The sequence below is a fragment of the Podarcis raffonei genome, chromosome 4 (genome assembly GCF_027172205.1).
Source record: "Podarcis raffonei isolate rPodRaf1 chromosome 4, rPodRaf1.pri, whole genome shotgun sequence".
Lineage (NCBI taxonomy): Eukaryota > Metazoa > Chordata > Lepidosauria > Squamata > Lacertidae > Podarcis > Podarcis raffonei.
In genome coordinates this window covers 58,868,859-58,890,884 of record NC_070605.1, presented here as the reverse complement: position 1 = coordinate 58,890,884, position 22,026 = coordinate 58,868,859, and the positions used below count along the sequence as shown (strand labels likewise).

General features: G+C 44.6%; 1 protein-coding gene across 2 annotated transcripts in view; it reads right to left on the bottom strand.

Annotated features, from left to right (window-relative positions):
* Positions 1-21,820, bottom strand: part of NDP (norrin cystine knot growth factor NDP) — a 30,069-nt gene extending 8,249 nt beyond the window's left edge. For both annotated transcript variants that reach the window (XM_053386880.1, XM_053386881.1), the window contains exon 1: positions 21,274-21,820. The gene's annotated coding sequence lies outside the window, so the exon portion shown is untranslated. The remainder of the gene's footprint in view (positions 1-21,273) is intronic.
* Between the last annotated feature and the right edge of the window lie 206 nt (positions 21,821-22,026).

Below are 22,026 nucleotides of genomic sequence, written 5' to 3'. Positions count from 1 at the left end.
ATTCTTTAAAACCTCCCGATATTCCTGCTCGAGATAACTGGTGCTTTAAAATCTGAAGCTCTTGACACTGAAAGAATAGATGTCCTGTTGTACTTTCTCTTTATTCACCAAGAGTTGTTTTATATATGTTTTATAACATGTACATAAGAACATAAGAAGACCACCACTAGATCAGGCCAATAGCTCATTTAGTCCAGCTAACCCAGTGTCTGTGAGCAGCATACAAGCAGGACATAAGTGCCAGAGCACTCTGCCCACCTACAGTTCCCAGCAATTGGTACACAGAAACAGGCTGACAGAGAAGGTGAAATATATAGATGAGCCACCTGATAAAATAGCAACAGCAGCAGATCTTGCAACTTCAGCCCCACCAATAAACCTACCCAATTCATTTTCAAGAAGCATATAAGATATGTCAGTCAAGTCCAACCAACCAATATGAGAAGAAGAAATAATTTTAATCAGTGAGCAGGTCTGGCCAAAGACATTTTGCTGCTTCCCACATGTCTAGGTGCATAAAGGCCAAAGGCAGCCAAGTTATTTTGGCATCTGGCGCAGAAAACCTCGCAAGCACCTCTCCCTCTCCCCTTCCTTAGCTGTCAAAATACAATAAACAGAAATGAAATGAAATAATACCCGTTAAGTACAAAACCCATAAATTAAATTAAATAACCCTAAATTAAAGGATCATAAATTTAAAATACAATAACCATAAATTTTAAGAATCATAAATGTGGAGTACAGTAACCAAAAATGAAAGAATCATAAATTCAGAACACAGAAATCATGAATTAAAAAGCCATTTGCTGCTCTTTCATAACCCCAAAACAGCTGCATGTGGAGGCTTCCTCACTCTGCCCAATGGTAGGACTGGGCTGGCCACTGAATTCCTACTGAAGGACATAGAAGGCTGCTCCCCTGTTCCAACCACTAGCTGTTTCCCCATCTTTCCTTGCTCCAGGTAGGCAATTTGAACAGTGACATGCCTCTTGTTGGCAAGGAAGCTAAAGGACATAACCCCAGGTAATTAGCCCACAGTCTGCAGGCTGGATCCAGCCTCCCAAGTGGCCTCCCCTATCCCTCCCCACCATATTCTCAATCTGAGTTCACTTACTCCAACACGATTTGTGAATGGAAAAACCTGCCTGCAGGGGCAAACTATATGGCAATAGACCATGTTTAGTTTAGCTTGAGAACAGGTTTCTCCATGTCTTTCCTAAGACCTACTTGTGTTATTGTTCATCTGCTCTGTCCAATGGACTGCTGAGCCATGTGCTGAGCACACCCACCCAGAGGCTGCTTTCTACTACCAGGGGAAAATCTGTCAATTTGTCAATTTTGATTTCAGTCTCTCTCTCTCTCTCTCTCTCTCCTGTTTCTTCACATTTCCAAATCAGTTTGCAAAAAAAAAAAAAAAAAAGCCTTGTGAAAATTCACCAGCGTATTTGTAATAATTTCTCCTAACACGTGCACCTTTGTCTAACAAACACTTTCTTATAAAACAATCTCCGCTAACATAATTTATTTTTGCATGCTATTCTCACCAATATTTGCATTTATATGTACATTTTATCTTCCTCTAGGCATTACATTACAGTGCTACCCCGGGTTATGAACTTAATTCATTCCAGAGGTCCGTTCTTAACCGAAACCATTCTTAACCTGAGGCGCGCTTTTGCTAATGGGGCCTCCCACTGTTGCCGTGCCGCTGGTGTGTGATTTCCGTTCTCATCCTGGGGCAAAGTTTGTAACTCAAAGTGTTTGTAACTCGAAGTACCACTGTACTTGGATGAAGAGTGGCATTGCAAAATTCAGATAAACACAAATTTTGGAAGGACATCTCAGTTCTTTTCGTTCTGGAAGTGTCAGATTAGAAGGCTTCACCTTTAGAGGTGAACGGAATCAAATTACTCCCGTCTCCCATCCCTACCCAACACTACTGGAGAACAAGCCTTTCTTGGTGGTGAACTGGCAGGGGTGACTTGCATAGTGGCACTTAGAAAAGCCAGCGACTGCATGGGCTGATGGAGGAGGCTGCAGGGTTGAGCAGAGAATCCTACAGAGCCTCCTTTCAACTCTGTGGTGGTCCTTGAAGTACTAGCTCCAAATAAGCTGCTACGAAAAAGAGGCCAAAATTACAGAAACTGCAATAAAAATGATTACATACATTTACAAGAAATGTGGTGGGAAAGTGGAAGTTACAATTGCGGGCCCTGCAAGAACAGGGTGAGGAGCGGTTCCCATGGAGGCCTGCCATAACCTTCCCCACCCACTCTGCTAAGCTGCCACTTCACTAGACATGCCGCTGTGCTGCTGGGTGTCTATTGCCAACACAGCTGGGCAGTTTTTATGCCAGGCATCTGGCTGCTCACCCAGGCCAAAGCTGTACCTCTGTTTCCCAGGTCAGCTGTGGATGTGGGGAAGAACAAGCTAGTGGATTCTCCTAGGTAAGGTACAGGAGGGCTGATGCTTAGCATGAACTACCAGACTTTTTAGGGTGTGCCCTGTGCAACAGTTGCAGGTGAGGCTATAGCACAATCCTATGGAAACCGCTCAATAGTTATCTGCATATGCAGGCTGCCATATCGTAGCACCAGAGGAACATAGAAAGCTCAATGTCCTACAGTAGGAGGGCCACTCGCACAACATTTTAAAACGGGGGCACAGATGTGCATGAAATGTGTGTGTGCTGATTTTGATGAGTAGGTGATCATTTAGAAATGATCACATAAATTTAAATAGAAACACACAATACATCCCACCATAGTGAGGAAGATGGTGACCAGGTGACTTTTGTACCTTCTCAGTTTCCTATCTATCTAGTAGGCAACTTCAAGGTCTCTTCTCTACCTTCCTGTTTAGCTTTAAAGTGGGCTTAGGATGGAAGGCCCTTCAAATAGAGAATTGTCCTCTGTCATGCAGGACACATGCCTTCTTTATTCTACAGAAACACTGTCAAGCAACTGCTTGGGCTTGGCTCCATAGTGTGGACTGGGGGACAAAACTGACTACTCACTTCAGAATATAGGACGAATGAGTAAAACACACTTAATAGTTAAACGTGTTACGGTCCGTAGTGGGCGAGACGCCCTGGGGGCAACGCAACTTCCTATTTTGCTTCCAGCGCAGCCCTCCCATCTCCGGAGCAGTTTTATTTGGAAGAGTTTCTGCTTGTTTGCTTGATTGATTTGTTGCTCTTGCTGCGAAGCCTGCCAACCTGATGCCAGGTTTAGATCTAATAATAGGCATAAAATTCAAGGAGCTGCTAGCTGTGCAAGCAAATGGCAGCCCTGCACGAGGCAGACTCTCTGCTCGGAGCAAGTCCCTTCCCGCTAATCCCGGTGTGACCTGTGTGCATGGAATGGTGCCTGCTGGAGAACCACAAGCAAATGGACCTCTTGCAGACTCTCTTCATGAGCCACTCCAAGCACTCTGCTTCCTTTTGCCATGAAACCACTAGGTAGGCCTAAGCACAATACTCTCCCTTAGCCTCTACACTCTCTCACACACATACAATATCAGTGGCGAGGGAGGAGATCTACAACAACGGGGTGATTGTAAGGAGTTCAACAAGGTAATGTATCTGAAGTGGTTTGAACACACTATAGTGCTATATCAATGCTATTTCCTGGTTTGATTTATACCTTGCCTTTCAGAACAACTCCCTCCCAGCACATCTTGTGGTGTAATATAATGAAATAATAAAACCACCAGCAGAATGAGTAAATAAAAACAGCAGCTGAGGGCTAGTGCTACTAGCTACAGGGGAAATTAGGCAGACACAGGAACATGTCTGAGGGCCATGTTCCTTCCTGGTAACTGTGGATTTAGGATGTGTGTGTGTACATGGGTGTGTGTACTTGGCTGTAAACAAGGGGATCTAGGAACATATGAAGTCCCTGTGGAAGCATAGATGGGGCAGCCTTGCTTTCCCAGCTTCCAGACACATGTTGCTGGTGCTTACTGGTGCTTGCTGTCTTTGCCTGGCAGGGAGACGGTATGTCATTGAATTGTGGCAATGTCTCTTGTTGGCCTGGATACAGGAAAAAGAAATGTGTGGCAAAAGTCAGAAACCTTTAACTTTTGCATGGGTGGAATATAGCCTGCTGTGCAAAGGTGAGACTCACATCTCCACAAACTTCTGCCTCTTGCCCACTTGCTATTGACATGTGGGCCACAGAAGATTGACCAGGAGGAAATTTGGCCCCAGGCTGGAAAAGGTTCCCCACTTTCTGCCTTATAGGAATCTGATCTGGAGCCTCCAGCCAGTGCGCAAAGCATAATGTGCTTTCTGACCAAGCCCTGACCTGTGTTCTCTTTGGGGCAATTCCAATGCAAGCTGCCACCACGTGGAACCATTTTTCTAACCACCTCTTTGTGAAGCCATAACTTTTATTGCAGTCCTCCATGCAAAATGAAACTTAATCAGCACATAAAAGAGGTTAAGTCATTGTTACTAAATATCCAAAAACTAGAGAAAAGTTTTCATATGAAACACATGCAAGGTTTGGCTGCGCTAGGCACCGTTCCGTATGTATGCCTGAAAGAGAACATCAGATGGAAATTAGGGGGGGAGGTGCTTGAAAAACTGCTAGATAAAGAACATCAGGGGTTGGCACTGAGTATTTTCTCTTCTGCTAATGTTCATGCCATTATATTGATATTGGATATTTGCTAAGTGCTATGTCCTCTCGATCGCCAAAATTTAAATTACGGCAACGATTTCCTCTTGCATTTTTCCTTGCAGTCTATCAAGCCCTCATTTAATGCAACTTTCAACATTGCTCCACCCTAATGCTGCTTTAAACAGAACAACCGTTCTCTGGCACAGTAGTGTGAAAGGGACTTAGCAAGAGAAAAAGTGTGCTTTGGCTCATCTCCCCTTTGTTTCCATGTGGCACAGAGAGAAGAAGTGCCCAGTAGGTCTTGCCCTTTGTCGGTAAATAAATTTTCCTGCAGTGGGATTGTTTCCCTCCCCCTTCTTCATGCTTCCTTATTTAAGCATTTGTGCACGGCTGATGACTGGGCAGGCAGACAGTGATGCGAGTGCATTTGAAACCCTCGCAACTGCATTGTTGTCCAACTTAAAAATGCCGGATGAAGTCATAAAGCAGCTGTGATCCACTCAGAGGGAAAGAGGTGAAAATAGAGAACTGAAGCCACATAAAAGACAATTCCAAACAAACTGAAATAATTGCACCCCACCCAGCACGGTTTTGTATGGATACCAAATTTAAACATTCGGGGCTAGATCCTGCCTGACATAAAGGACAAGAGTAACTCTGGCTGCAGCAGAACTAACGTGATCTACTTCTGTTGAAGCTTTGGCCTGCCATTCACACACGCTAATCCAGTGTTATATAAACAGCATTCTGGACGAGAGCAAGGAGGCACCGTAGTCAGATTGTCCAAAAGTTAAGGGTGGGTCTGTTAACTTCTGGCCCTTATGTCCTCGACGACGCCCCCTCTTAACTGTCGAGTACTTCCAATACAAAGACAGAATCCACCTGTGTAGTCAGTTCTCCAGCATAACCCCGTCATTTTGAGGATGATGTCGGAGAGTAAGATTTCACTGTCATTTTCTGGAAGCCAGTTCTGCTATGTAATTTGCTATCACTTTAGCCTCTTTTCCTCTGAGTGAGCAGCTGAAAATGGTCTTAAATTCAAAACATTTTCTAAAACCCATTTGCTCTAGTTTTATAGATTTTTTGGTGTAAAAGAAAGGTTTACATCTGAAATGCCTGTTGTTTACTTCTCCACTGGCGAGGAATTAAGAGAGTCCTTTGTGCTTATCAGCAAAGAAATGGGGAGAGGGGGATACCTTGTTGGTTGGGACCCTCCCCCAGAGATTCTACTCGCCTTGGAGAACATCCATATGGCTCATGCCTCTGCTGTCAGTTGGTCATCTTTTCACACCCAGAGACCATATTGTCAATAGTGGGATGGAGACTCTAGAGACTGCATGGTCTATGCTGGTTCCACAATGTCCCTATCAGCTCTGCAACTGGACAGGGAACCAGCATGAAAACGCCCAGCCTAGAATTTCCATGAGGTTACTAACCAATAAAATTTCAGGTATACACACAGTATGCCTAAAGTGTCAATTATTATTCTGTACCTTAGCACCATCAGTCATCAGACAACTAGTTCACTGCCTTACTGGTTGCTTGAGAACTTGGGATGGCACGGATGAAATTTTATCCAACAATACCCATTAACTATCTTTTTAAAAGTAATCATAATCATATGATAAGCATGTCACCTCTCAAACACAGGAGAATAGACAGCATTTTGAAAGTAAATGAAGAGCAATTCAGGCTGCAATCTTTTACATGCTTACCTGGGAGTAAGTCTTATTGAATTCATTGGGACATATTTATGTTTAAAAATGCATAAAATAGCACTGTCAGAAGCTTACTAGTCCAGATATTTTTCTATACATTTTATTTTCTGTCTGAAAGCTCTTTTTAGTTCAGCAATATATGGATAGTAACTTGATTGTGGGCATTTCAGGATAATAGCTTTGCACTGGGGGGGGGGGAATTGATTGTAACTGTTTACAACAGACATAGTAGCATCAAGACCTCTAATCATGGAATTGCACCTAACAGTGATATATAGGAGAAAGACCACAAAGTTCAATTAAAATATCTGGTGTCAGCTGGACTGATATTTGGGGCAAGAGTTCTGCTCTGGCTTGCAAGCCAAAGTGGAAGGGACTGTCCTCTTCCCATCTCCATAGAAAAAGGCACAGTTAACATTTCTTTTCTCCCCCCCCCCCGCCCCCTACCCCGACCTCTGTTCCCTATTGGCCTGGCAACAGCTTCACAAGCTTCACTAGTGCCGTCTTAAAATGGTGATGTGCAATGGGTACTGTTGCTTGGCACAGGATTATTGAATGGACACAGAAGACACACAAAAAAGTTGTAGGTAGCCATGCTGGTTCATTCAAAAAGGTCTAGAAACCAATGCAGAAACCAACAAACATGTCGCAAGGTAAACAGGAAGCTTTCAAGTTCTCCAGAACTCTTCTACAAGCTGGAAGGTAGAATTCTAGAGTCTGAGTTCTGATAAAATCTCACTGTGGCTTTTGGATTCTTTTCTCCCTAAGAGACCAAAATGACCGCATACAATTTTTGTTATTTGAAGACTTTTAAAACTGAAGGAAGATTATATTTTACTATGTGAAGATGGGACATGCCATCTGCATTTTGGTTCCTACAAATAATTCATTATTATTTGTGCCAGTGATGCTATCAGAGGAATCATACTCAATCCTCCTTTCAAAATTATTCGTGGCTACGAGGGGGGGGGGGGGACAGTTATACTGTTTCATTTCCAGTCTGTGTGTATCCTGTAACTTCCTGCTAAACTACCGATAACTCTGCTCTGAGTTTTTGTTGTTCAGCTTTCGTTGCACTATAGCCCCTCCAGACAACATTAATGTGGTACTAATAGAGAAATAGGGACGCGGGTGGCGCTGTGGGTAAAAGCCTCAGTGCCTAGGGCTTGCCGATCGAAAGGTCGGCGGTTCGAATCCCCGCGGCGGGGTGCGCTCCCGTTGCTCGGTCCCAGCGCCTGCCAACCTAGCAGTTCGAAAGCACCCTCGGGTGCAAGTAGATAAATAGGGACTGCTTACTGGCGGGAAGGTAAACGGCGTTTCCGTGTGCTGCGCTGGCTCGCCAGATGCAGCTTTGTCACGCTGGCCACGTGACCCGGAAGTGTCTGCGGACAGCGCTGGCCCCCGGCCTCTTGAGTGAGATGGGCGCACAACCCCAGAGTCTGTCAAGACTGGCCCGTATGGGCAGGGGTACCTTTACCTTTAATAGAGAAATATTGCTGGACAGCTAACAAAGTAGAATAAATTCACCACTAATGCACTATTATTGTGTCAACAGCATGTTGTAGAAGACATCCACATCATATGGAGGGTCTCCCAGTTTGACTTCTATTGACTCTTAGTGCGCCACCCAAAATCAACCTCCAACGTTGCTTAAAATAAAAACTGCCAAACTTCTCTTTACTTCTGTTCTCTGCCTCACAAGGGATCCAGGTGCTGGAAATGAATCTGAGTAACTGCTGTATGTTATAATCTTTTTTAAAAAAAAAATATGGAGAACATTATTCTCCATTATTGTTTCTTTATCCCAGCAGACTTTAGTGCAACCCAAAATCTGTTTCCAGATTTCAGGACGCTCTACCAGAGACTAATCAAATTAAGCCTGCCTAATGTGTCCTGCACTCCGTCTTAAGACTGTCATTTTCTGCAGACCTCTAGGTTTCTGCATAATGTCTAGCTCTCTCCCACTTTCCCTGTTTTGCTTAAGCCTGAAGAAAAAGCCTGGAGAACTCAAAAACTTGATCACTATTTAGCAGTAGCAGAAAGCATGGTGGGGCAGTGATGTTCCCCTGGTCTCTGGCTGGTTGCAGCACTGCCGGTAGAGTGGAAGGGAGAAGGCAGCAGCAAAGTCCACATGGCAGAAACCCGCTCGTGCTCCCACCAGATTGGATCTTCCAGTGCATTTGCACTGCACTAACCTTGCGGGTGGCGCTGTGGGTTAAACCACAGAGCCTAGGGCTTGCCGATCAGAAGGTCAGCGGTTCGAATCCCCGCAATGGGGTAAGCTCCCGTTGCTCGGTCCCTGGTCCTGCCAACCTGTCAACCTGCAGTTTGAAAGCACGTCAAAGTGCAAGTAGATAAATAGGTACCGCTCCGGCGGGAAGGTAAATGGCATTTCCATGCGCTGCTCTGGTTCGCCAGAAGCAGCTTAGTCATGCTGGCCACATGACCCGGAAGCTGTACGCCGACTCCCTCGGCCAATAAAGCGAGATGAGCACCGCAACCCCAGAGTCGGTCACGACTGGACCTAATGGTCAGGGGTCCCTTTACCTTTTTAACCAGCCACCACTTTGTTTCTCCACCTTCCTTTAAGCAGCACCAACATGACCAACCAAAGGCCAGGTATATAGCAGTGCTGACCCTCCAGGCCACCCACTCCTGCTCCTTAGGGATGGTTGATTTGCTCCTAATAGAAGACAGTATGTAATATGTAGATATGCAATAATAATAATAATAATAATAATAATTATTATTATTATTATTATTATTATTTATTATTTGTACCCCGCCCATCTGGCTGGGTTTCCCCAGCCACTCTGGGCGGCTTCCAACAAAGATGAAAGATACACTAAAATGTCACATATTAAAAACTTCCCTGAACAGGGCTGCCTTCAGATGTCTTCTGAATGTCAGGTAGATGTTTATCGCTTTGACATCTGATGGGAGGGCGTTCCACAGAGCGGGCGCCACTACCGAGAAGGCCTTCTGCCTGGTTCCCTGTAACTTGGCCTCTCACAGTGAGGGAACCGCCAGAAGGCCCTCAGAGCTGGACCTCAGTGTCCGGGCAGAACGATGGGGGAGGAGACGCTCCTTCAGATATACTGGACCGAGGCCGTTTAGGGCTGTAAAGGTCAGCACCAACACTTTGAATTGTGCTTGGAAACGTGTTTTGCAGTCACTCATTGCTTTTTCTCTTGAGAAGATCACTGGGGAAATTCCACAAAGGATGAAAATAATAATAATGAAAGAAAACAGTGTGTGTCCCCACCAACAAAAACCCCATATAATTCCATTGCAGTGTACCCTTGTCAGGAATTAAATCCTTTCCTTTGGATTCATTCAGTCAAACTTGTCATTTCCTTCAAGGAAGGACTGGATGAGAAAGAATGAAAGGTCCTCAGATATCAACTTGTTTCTTTTAACAAGGTGGGTGGCATGCTCTGACGCTCCCATCCAGCCCCAGCCTGAGTGTTGTGGCAGTGATATGTGGGTCCCTATCATGATCTGACTGACCTTCCTTCACCAAACCAGACTCTGAACATTAACTCAAATCCTCAACTTGCCTGCAAGACCATGCCAACGTGTATTATAGCTCTGCTGTATTAATAAGCATGAGAACCTTATTGGCAGACTCCCCTAACAATGATTCGGTTCTTATCTGTCTCTCTCTCTATCATCTATCTATCTATCATCTATCTATCTATCTATCATCTATCTATCTATATCATCTATCTATCTATCATCTATCTATCTATCATCTATCTATCTATCATCTATCTATCTATCTATCTATCTATCTATCTATCTATCTATCTATCATCTCTATCATCTATCTATCATCTATATCTATCTATCTATCTATCTATCTATCTATCTATCTATCTATCTATCTATCATCTATCTATCTATCATCTATCTATCATCAATCTATCTATCATCTATCTATCTATCATCTATCTATCTATTATCTATCTCTATCATCTATCTATCTATCTATCTATCTAATCTATCTATCTATCTATCTATCTATCATCTATCTATCTATCATCTATCTATCTATCATCTATCCATCTATCTATCTATCTATCTATCTATCATCTATCTATCTATCTATATCTATCTATCTATCTATCTATCTATCTATCCATCTGTCTGTCTCTAAATCTCTAAAATAATATTGATCCAGGAGAATTCCTGGTGGCTCAGAGTCCCATTGGTATGAGCTGGCTTCAGCATTTGACGGACAAATGGCGAGAAAGAATACATTGTCTGCCATTTAGATAACGTACCGCGATTGGGCGAGCTGCACCACAAAATTCCAGCAAACAGAACGAGAGCCGGTGGAGCTTGGAAGTGGTAGTGCCAGTGCTACCCGGATTCTATTCTGAATTAGATTATGTGAAAAAAGAGAGAATATATAGACAACCAGCTGCTCAAAGGCTTACTACAACCTTGCTTTTATTGTTCTGCTAAGTTAGAGGTGCGGCATCAGAGGGATTCCATGCATGCCGTCACTGAGAAATTTTAATATGTTCCACACTGACACACATAAAAAGGAAGTAACAGCTGATCATAAGTCAGACCAGGCGACAGTGTCACCCTCCCTCCCTCCTTCTCTTTCTCGCTCTCCCCGTGTGGGAGCAGAATTGTGGGCCCTCCAGAATTGTGGGGTCCCGGGTGGATTCCACACCATAATCGGCAGGGAATCAGGCAAACGAGCTCATACAATTACATCTATGTTTCATTATGGAAGTGAGCATGTACAGTATTTGCTCCTCCCAGCAACCACCCAGAGTGGCACATAAAGTAGTGAATTACAGAGGCATGCCAGATCAAAGCTTTTGCAGTCCCCCTTTCTCAGATTACAAGAACAAAGGAATAGTCAGTGGCATGGAGAGGCAGTCAACTGAAAATAGGCAGCAAGGTGATGAATCACTTTTTCTGTGCAAATTATCGTGTGGAACTCACTGCCACAAGAATTTATTTTTTTCTTAAATCAAAAACTTAGCAGGATTTTAAAAGACAGCAAGTGCCAAATGATTCGCATTAATACAAAGGAGACCAAACAAGAAAAGTTTGAAACATTTTAAAAGAATGTTTAGCCTTTTGTGCTTCAGGACAAAAACAGATTTTAACTAGAAAAGTCTAAAGAGGCATTTATTTATTTATTTATTTATTTATTTATTTATTTATTTATTTGATTTACAGCCTGTCTGTGAATTGAATGGTTCTCAAAGCAGCTTTTCCATAAAGGTCAGACTGTTTGACTATTAGCCATGCCCCACCGGCTTCATAGTAATCCTTGCCTGAAAGGATTTGAACAAGTAGAATCGGCTTACACATATTCTGCTCAGTAAAATGGATCATACAGTGTCAGGGCCTTTCTAGTGGTGGCTCCATACTTGTCAAACTCCCTCACCAAGGATGCACATTTGACCCCCCCTCTCCTTTTCAGCTTTTAAATGAGCCTTGTAACCCCTTTGATTTCACACTGCTTTCGAGTTAAATGTGCCCCGTCAGTTCTTAATGTTTTCTTGTTTGCATCACTGATGTCTTGGTTTTGAAATTATTTTACTGCGCTTCCTGTGCTAGACTGTAGTCTGCTCTAGGGCACCTTCAGACGGGTACTGTATGTACTGCAGGTGGATGCGGCAGCAAGCATATTGCACTTTGCATGCGGATGTTGTAGATTTGTACTGGAAGGGCCTTCTCGGTAGTGGCGCCCTCCCTGTGGAACACCCTCCTTTCAGATGTCAAGGACATAAACAACTACCTGACTTTTAGAAGACATCTGCAGGCAACCCTGTTGAGGGAGGTTTTTAACGTTTGATGTTTTCTTGTGTTTTTAATATTCTGTTGGGAGCCGCCCAAAGTGGCCGGGGAAACCCAGCAAGATGGGTGGGGTATAAATAATAAAGTTGTTATTGCTATTATTATATAAGTCTGCTCCCCTCCCCTCCAGTACAGAAAAGCTCTTCAAGGCTTCTGCATTCTTGATTTTGCACTGCCTCCTTTGACTCCTCCAGTCCTGCCATTTGCCCTCTCCCTCTCTTTTCCCCCCAACAGTGGAAGCTGCCCTGTGATGCCATGCCGACATGCCACCCTGACCTTTCTTCTGGCTCTGGCAGCTCTGGCAGCAGCATTGCCACAGTTCTTCTCTCTCCTTCCTTTGCAGCAGGAAACCCAGTCCCTTCTCCCCCTTCTCCTTCCCTCCTTCCTGACTCAGCCCCTGCAGGGAAAGGAAAAGGATAAGGCGAGAGAGACCACTACCAACACAGCCACACCTACACCATTATTTCTCTTTCTCTGCCTCCCCCCCCTCCAGCCCTCCCCTCTCTGCCTGAGCTCATGGAGCCTCCATTTGGGCTCCCTCTGCTGTCATGCAAATACCCAAAAGAAAATTAAGAGGCTCACCAGCTGCAAAGCTTCCCCCAGCCCTTGCAACACAAGGGTCGCCCATTCCCCCGCTTTATTTAAGCAGGAGTTATTCACCAAGACAGCACTATACTTTCACTTTTACAGTTTTTGATATTCAGGTTGTGATTGCGTGGCGAGTTCCCGCCCCCCACCAGGATAAATAAAGACACGAGACACCATAATTTAAGGTCAATTGGGCGAATTAGGCCACAACTTTATTGAATTTCAGGAATGAGAGGCATTGGCTTAGGCATTGGTCCTAACGACTATCCGGCTCCAGCCCATTTGCTGGAGACACGGGGAAGGGTTAACCTTATATCGGGGGAGTCTCCTGCCAAGGCACGTCGACTAGGAGCTCCCCCGGGTCACCGCTCTGGGGCGTGCCTTTGGCCCTCACCTCCATAGGCTTCGGACAGGGCCACGCCCCCCGGAGTCCTTTAACGGACCACCCTTCGGTCGCTGGGGGGAGGTGATGGCGTTCCTCCCCCCACACACATCCTCTTAACCCCTTCTTACCAATGCCTACCGCCAATGCCGAGAAGTTGTAACGAGTTGCTACGAGGTAGGCAAAAAACCAAAAGGCCAGAAATCGCCAATTGGGAAAAATTCCTACCATGCCCCTTGCGGCGACAGACCGAAGTCCATAGCAAAGTCAAAGACCTACCTAAGCCTAGTTAAAGCGAGGGAGGGTGGGAAAACGTGGGGGCGAGCCGGCGAAAAGAGGGTGAGCCCCCTCCGTGCCGGCCCTAAATAGTGCAGGCCATGCCCCCCCCCCCAGCCAGCCAGCTGATTGGCTGGGTGGGGCAGACCCGACCAGGATTCCCCTGCTCTCGCGGGGGCTGCGACCAGCCCCCGCTCATGTGGGGTGGGCGTGAAGCCCGCAACCCCACCTCCTGGGCAGGCCGGAAGTGGCTTTGCGTGGCGAGTTCCCGCCCCCCACCAGGATAAATAAAGACACGAGACACCATAATTTAAGGTCAATTGGGCGAATTAGGCCACAACTTTATTGAATTTCAGGAATGAGAGGCATTGGCTTAGGCATTGGTCCTAACGACTATCCAGCTCCAGCCCATTTGCTGGAGACACGGGGAAGGGTTAACCTTATATCGGGGGAGTCTCCTGCCAAGGCACGTCGACTAGGAGCTCCCCCGGGTCACCGCTCTGGGGCGTGCCTTTGGCCCTCACCTCCATAGGCTTCGGACAGGGCCACGCCCCCCGGAGTCCTTTAACGGACCACCCTTCGGTCGCTGGGGGGAGGTGATGGCGTTCCTCCCCCCCACACACATCCTCTTAACCCCTTCTTACCAATGCCTACCGCCACACGAGCAATTGCTCGCCGCCAATACTCTCATGCCTGAAACCAATCCCCTACCCCCTTTGCTATATCAGTCAGCCACATGTCATTTCCCGCATCTGAAAGATGCACGCCATCAAGCCAAATATCATTTCCCGCATCTGAAAGATGCACGCCATCAAGCCGGTAGAGGGCCTCACAGTTGCCCGGGTGGTCAATGACCCACCCACCCAGGGCTGCCACTCTACGCACCACCGCCCGATCCAAGGCTTTCCTAGCCCTATTTGTGGCTATCGGGCACCTGCTCTCTCTCCAAACCCGGCTTTCCATCAACAAGGCCCCAAGAATGGTGATGTTTGGATAAGAGGCCTTAAGTTCCTCAAAGTCACTAAAGATATGCCACATCAAGTCGACTACCTTTCTGTAAGCTAAATCCTTTTCGCCAAAGTGGATAACTAAAGCATCTGGGGGGCCCTCCGCTGCCGCTCTAGCCCTAATCGCAGGCAACATTTCGGCCCAGCGCATTCCCCTCCGATAGCTCCAAGATATATTGATGTAGTTAAGGTGCGGCCCGAGACCGGAATTGATGGCGCGGGCCCTGGCCCAATGCACAATGCTGTGCCCAATTATCCAGATGTGCGCCCTCATAGCTCCTGCACCCTAGGTCCCCGTTAACAGCTTGGTTTCTATCCCAGTGGCCAGTGGAGGGCCTATACTCCAAATATGCACAACGTCACCTGAAAGCAAAAGAAGGTAACAAAGCCAGGTCAGGTATACTGTGAACAGTCACAAGGTCTTACGTATATATCCCTTAAATGCATCAGACTTCCACTGCCGCCAAGTCCTTTATCCTTTCAGCTGCGAGTCCCAAATGCAGTGCTGTGGTGGCGGCCCCAATCCTAAAGGAGATAGCCGCGAATTCAGCTGAGGATAAACCGCAGGCAGCAATCTCCCTTCGCATAACGCGCGTGGACTGATGCTGCGCAAGGCGGGAGCCAACCAAATGTATAAGGAATGGACCTGAGATGGTTGTTCTCACGTACATGAAATGTTTAGTGTCCTTTACTGCTGATCGGTTTTGGAACATTGGACATGCAGGACTAAATTGGATCTGAACAAGGTCAGATCTCTCAAACTAACCTTGGGCAGCGGATTCTGGTTGGCCCTTACAAACCACTTCGCCAATGCGCATAGTGCCAAAGGCAATGGAGTATGCAGCTGAAAATAACTGGGCCTTGTCCTCGGACCAACAGATACTTCTCATTTTATTTTATTTTTTTTATTTTAATTTTATTTAATTATTTATTTTGGAATTGGCATAGAATGTCATAAGGGCCTTCTACCATCACTTTTAGGAGGCTGCAGCCTGCGCCAGCCCTACAATAATACAATAATAATAATAATTTATTATTTGTACCCCGCCCATCTGGCTGTGATTCCCCCAGCCACTCTGGGCAGCTTCCATAGAAACCAAAAATACCCTAAAATATCACACATTAAAAAACTTCCCTGAACAGCAGCCCTACAGTGCCCCTCACGCTAAGAAGTCCACACCAGGGTCTATGGATTAAACAACCTTACAGATAAAGGGAGATTGCCGCCTACTGGATGTTTAAGAGTCTTTGCTGCACAACCCAGCACCCTCCAATGTACCAAGTATTGCAGAGCTTTAGCCTTGGTAGGAGGTGTGTCAAGCCTAGGATTTTCTAATTTGCCTCGAGGTGTGTCAAGCCTAGCATTTATTCATTCATTTATTATTTATTATTTATTTATTTATTTATTTGTAAGATCTAAGCGTGGACGGGGCTCCTGAAGCTAATACTCCCTTCAGGACATCAGGTTCCCAAGGAAGCCCGCAACCCCACCTCCTGGGCAGGCCGGAAGTGGCTTTGCTCGCTTAACATCCCCTCAGCACATCAGCTGGAAGCATGTGGGCATCAGCTGGAAGCATGTGGGACAGGCTTACGTCAGAAAGAAGAGGCTTCAGTGTGGCACATTGCCATGGCAGCATGGCACATGAGGCAAGGAACATTTTTGGTATGAAAAGTTGGGAGGTATTTCCTGGAAGCTAAGGACCATGTACCCATCTCAAAGACTTTGACGATGCAAACCATCTTAAATTCAGGACCACATGTGTGAAATTAATGGACTATGCGGAACTTGATAAATTAACGGGAAGGATCCAAAACCGGAGGGACCAGAAATTCACCGAAGACGAGTAAATTTACAGATTATTTGAAAAGTATATGTGATGATCAGACGATGTTTGTAGGTTTGCAAGAAGTTCTGTGAGGAATAATATTAGAAATATTGTAAAAATGGAGAAGGAGGGGTGATATGTTAAGAGATGTAAAGGCAATATTAAGTTAGGAAATGCATAAGAAGTGTTTAAGAAGGAGGATTGTCAGAGGTGCTGATGGAAGTCCAATAAGAATGTATGTGTGATAAATTGTGTGGTATGTTATATAATTTTGTATGTTAAAAATCAATATATATATATATATATATATATATATATTCAGGAGCACATGTGACCACTCTGATACCTTTAAGAGCACAAATCATCCCAAATGCACACCTGGAGGGGAACTTAGATGGCTGCTTTAATTTCTCGTCTTAGTGCATCCTGTACATGTCTACTCAGAAGTAAGTCCTACTGAGTTCAAAAGAATGTGAGCATGGGACTGCAGCCTTACTGAATTGATTTTATGTATACTTTATATTTTAACTGTGTCCATAAGCTGCCTTGCGAGGCTTTCACACTGAAAGGTGGCATGGAACTCCTACTGTGGTGGATTGGCAGCAGTGTTGGACTAGGACATGGGAGACCAGGGTTCAAATCCCTGCCCAGCCATGATCTGGGACCAGCCATTTTCTCTGAGCCTACCCTATGTCAATGTATTGTTGTCTGGATAAAACTGGTGAAGCCCACCTTGAGCTCCTTGGAGAAAAGGTGGGGTGGAAATAAATACATCTTAGAAGGATGAAGAACAGCATCCCTGCAGGATGAGACTTAGAGACTTCCTAAACCAGCATCATGTTCCCAATAGCGGCCCCCCAGATGCTGTTGGGAAACTCTGAGGCAGGCCAGATAGGCAGCAGCCCTCCCCACATTTGTGCCCAGCAATTGATCTTCAGAGCTATACTGCCCATTTAGCCATCATGGCTACTAAATGCCCCCTGAGCTTGTCTAAACCTTTGAAAAAGCCATTTAAGGTAGCAACCACATCTCTCTGCGCTGGATTCCATAAGCTAAGAGTGTGCTGTCCCTCTCCACAGGTGATCCACTGCAGTGGTAGCACAGTTCTACTTAAAGTACAACAACGTTTGATCCAGTCCTGCTATAAAGCATGTGCCTATTGGAAACAAAACACAACTACTCAAATTTGTTTTACAAATAGTCTTGATCACGAATAATTGTCCTGATACCATCATGGACACAAATAATCATGCATGCACAATAAAGAAGAAATCTCTTTCCTGAATCTCAATAAGTTCTGAGGAATCTCAACCCAGCAAACAGCTGCATGAGGAGATCTGAGAAGAGACAGTTCTTTCCTTCCACTGATGTAACAGTGTCTTTGCTGATAATGGTAGAAGCAGAACAGACAGCCAACAGCAAGCCAGATCTGACTTGAGCACATCAGTTCTTGTGTTTCTAACGCCATAGAGGCAGCTGTCTCCCCACCCTGACAATGTGCAAATTGCATTCTATTAGTGACAGTCAACTTGGATAGCTTTTGCATTAGCACTCCAATGTGGTGGTTATGGCACATGAATTCTGGAACCTAAACAAACTGTGTTAACTAAAAAAAAGTGTGCTTATTTCACAGACTTTGTTCTGCTACTGCTATGCAAAATCCTTTTGGAGAACTGAAAGTGCCACCCTGAAACATTGGAAACCTGTTCAGCTCAACTCTAGTTTCTAAAATTTTACTTTGTGTTGCCCACATGCTTTCAGGTTTATCTTTGCAATAATAAAACCAGTAAGAACCAAAAGCCAGTTTTAGAAAACAGAGATCCTCTGAAGGCTCAATTCTGCACACCCGTAGCACTAAATCCTATGCCTGCCTGCAAGGATCACACAGAATCCACACTGGCCTGCTTTTAAGTCTGTTGAACCACAAATACATCCTCAGTGTTGCATGTGATAGGTTTACAGGTGTGCTTCTTTAGAAGCGATTCACTGTGAATGGCTCTTAACAGGAGAAGTGTAACAGGAGTTTCTGCCCTAGCCTTCCCATCTAAAATAATCCTCTTAAAATTTCACATATCTTATGTAGCCTAAGTCGTTAATTTCATAGCCACCATGAGGCATCTATGGTACTGTCAATGTTTAAATGGTGGAAGAGGCCATTTCAGACAGTAAGCATAACCGGGGGAAATTATTGCAGGATTATTCCTCGGCTACCCAAACAGAGCTAAGATGAAAATATAATAACCATCCTGGAGTCATTTGGGAGGAAAGGCAGGATACAAATTTAATCAATAAATGAAATAGACTCTTCAGTGCAAGGGCTATAGCTCAGTGGCACAGAACAAGCTTTACATGCAAATAGTCCCTAACTTCCCCATGCAGGGCTGGGAGAGATCCCTGTGTGAAATCCTGGAAAGCTGCTCTCAGCCATCGTAGACAATACTGAGCCACATGGTTCGATGTAAGGCAATTTCCTAAGGCAGGGGATCTCTCTACTGCATTAGGACTTTGTCTTTCTGCTCTCCAGCCTCTTGAATGACATTACACTGTTTTGGAATCCACAAATCTGATGCCATTTGCCTCCTTCCAGTGTATAATCATAGCAGTGATGACAGCAAGCTTCTGCCATTCAGCGCCCATGCAAAAGGGGAGGTTCAGGCTGCATGAGTTTTAACTGTAGAACACGCTTTCACTTAAATCCAAATGCTTCTGCTATGTTCACCCATCTTGATCACATCACCCTTCTGGATCAATGGGTGGTACTCACTAGCTTTCTGGGACAAAACCAACAAACAAAGGGTGAGAGCCAGTAAAAAATGAAATTATCCAACTGCACGGCAGTCTTTTATTATTGCATGACACAATGTTTCTATGCAATTGGGTTGGTTGCTTCCATTATGGGGCCAGGGCTAATGAAGATAGTCCTTAGCCACAAATTTCAAACATATTTTCTAAGTTATTTTTGCATATACTTTCTCTGTCATGTCTGTTTGCCTTGCTGTGGTTCACACATTTCCATTGCAAACATCACACTTCATATAGGGGAAATGTTATCTTTAAAATATTCTTGTATCACTTGCAGTAAACTTATTCTACGATTATTCTTCCTATTTCTTCAGAGAGAGTGAGGGACGAGCTAGAGAGGTTCGTTCACTTTTTTCCTTTCTGAATCTTAGACTAGCTGGCAGCACTCCCCTCAAATGCAGCCTTTAGAAAACACTTTCATGTCCACATGAAATTTATGCTATAATCATGTGTGCTGCTTTAAATATTCATTCAGCTCACTGTCTGTTTTCTTCAGGAATTTGTCCACTAAATTTCCTCGATGTAGATGTTGCTGTTACATTTAACATGCTTTTAGCTTTTGAAACCCTAAACAACTTAGGACTAAGATATCTAAAGGACTGCCTTGTTTCCTTGCTGCCCAGCAACAGCACTCCTCAGATGGGACACTGCTGAGAGTAACATATTCAGAAGTGCACTTTGCCTATGCAAGATACCAGGCTCTTAGTGTTGCAGCTCCAGCTCTCTGGAATTACGACTAGCCAAAAAACAGAGAAGCACCTAACATGATGATGTTTAGGCACCTACTGAAGACCTTATTGTTTAGGAAGGCTTTCTTTGAGGTGTAGCCCAGTCATTTATGGAAGATCAATTTTACATCTGGTGAAATGTTTTTATTGTTTTTAGAGCTTGTATGGATAGTTTTGTTGTTCTGGAGTTTGCTGAATTGCTCTTATTGCTTTTACAGCTATTATTATTATTATTATTATTATTATTATTATTATTATTATTTGCACTGCTTCTATGGCTTTATGATGTGAAGCCACCTATACATTTATATAATAATAATAATAATAATAATAATAATAATGAAAATTGCCATTATATCTTTGGTTTAAAAAAACCCATTGTATTATTATCTCTCAGAATTATGCTGCTCTAAAATAGAACATTTGAAACCTTCCCCTCCAAAAAAGGGGGTCACATTAGTCTTACTCAGAGTAGACTCATTGGTTTCAATGAATCTGCTTGCAATATGGTTTAGTGAGCTATCACCCAGTGATTCCAGGGCAGCGTCAGAAACTTCTTTCAAACGGAGGTATGGGAAGGCTGGCAAATTATTTCTGAGAGCTTTGACCTGCCTGAGCATCCTTGGTTTGATCTGCCGAACAGACATCCCCCTGCATTATTGGTTGTGCTGACGGCGTAAGCCGACTGCTCAATATATCCCCTCTGTTCTGCAGCCAAGACAAACACTGTGGATTCCCTCGCCGTTCCTAACCAATCAAATGCACATATTAAATCCATCCTAATCCATAACCAGTGCTGTGCACCCCGTGGCAAAACTTCCCAGAAGTTTGGATAAATACAAAAGGGGGAAAGGGGGGTGGGAGATCCTAAACAAAACCTAAAACCTCGCAAAGGATGACACCCAACCCTAGAAATAAATATTGCCTATTGTTTCGAATTATTCCAAGCCCTCCAGCAGATGACTGGCAGAGGATCAGCATACGTTAGTTGTCATAAAAGTAAACACATCTCCGTTTTAAAGCAGGAGCTTCGCCTGCGTTCATGGAGTCCCATTGTAATGGGATAAAGGCAGCGCTGGAGACACCCCTCAGCCCCCTTTTTGGACTCGCACGACTCAGCTGCCTGTCCCCCTTCCAGTTCAGCTCGTACAAACGAGGGTCAGTGCAAACCGAGAAGCCCCTGCGCGGAGATGAGATGGATTTAATGCTGCAGTTATTTTATCCCCAGAAGGACTCATTCTTTTTTCCCCCACTGACTGCCCCCTGGCATCCTCAGGAGACACATAATTTAAGGCACGCTGGCAATAAATAAATAAAAAAGATCTAGTAGGCAGCGAATCTTTAGGCAATCGCTAATGAAATCTGAGTTCGTGAACAATAAAGCAGGATATTTAAAGAGCGCGGGGCTGTCAAAAGACAAATCATTCTCATTAAGCACATTAAGGCGATATTTGGCGTTCTGATCCAATCTCTCCGTTCCCTGCCTGCTTACCTTTGCAAAACGCGCCGCTTTCACCTTCCTTTGGACTCCGGCAACTCAGAGCGAAAAAGAGGTCTTGTTACTTCCAAATGCTTTTGTTCTTCTGTCCCCCTGTCACATGGCTTGCCTTTTATATTTGCAACACACAAAAGTTAGGGCTGTTGTTTAAGCAGGAGAGAGAGAGAGAGAGAGAGAGAGAGAGAGAGAGAGAGAGAGAGAGAGAGAGAGAGAGAGAGAATGTCAAATGGAAAAGTGCCATTGCAGTCATATATCAATCAGGCGAGCGGCAGCGGCAGCTCACAAGCAAATGGGAATTCCACAGAAATGTGAAGCTCTTGTTATCTGAGAAATCACTAACCACCACCAGTCAAGCTTCCTTCTTCTGCACAGACTTCTCTCATTGGAGAACTGGAAAACTGGATGCAAATACACTAAAATTTCAGGATGTTTCCTGTGATGGCATACAAGGCTATGGAGGTTCAGGTCGAAACTTCATTCTGTCCCACCTAAACTTGCCAGAGCACTTGGTCAGAGACAAGCTCATTTGCACCTCTGCTAATTGTTTGCCATTTCAAATGGGGGGGGGCGGTGAGGAGAGAAAAATACTTTTCAGGAAAATATCTACCAAGTGCAACTTCTTCCTTGATGAGGTTTTGTCTGAAGAGTAAGTTATTTATGCTAGATTTATGACTTGAATCCTGTGTGTGTGTGAGAGAGAGAAAGAGGTACTGACTTATTGCAGTTGATCAGACAGGGCATATTGTA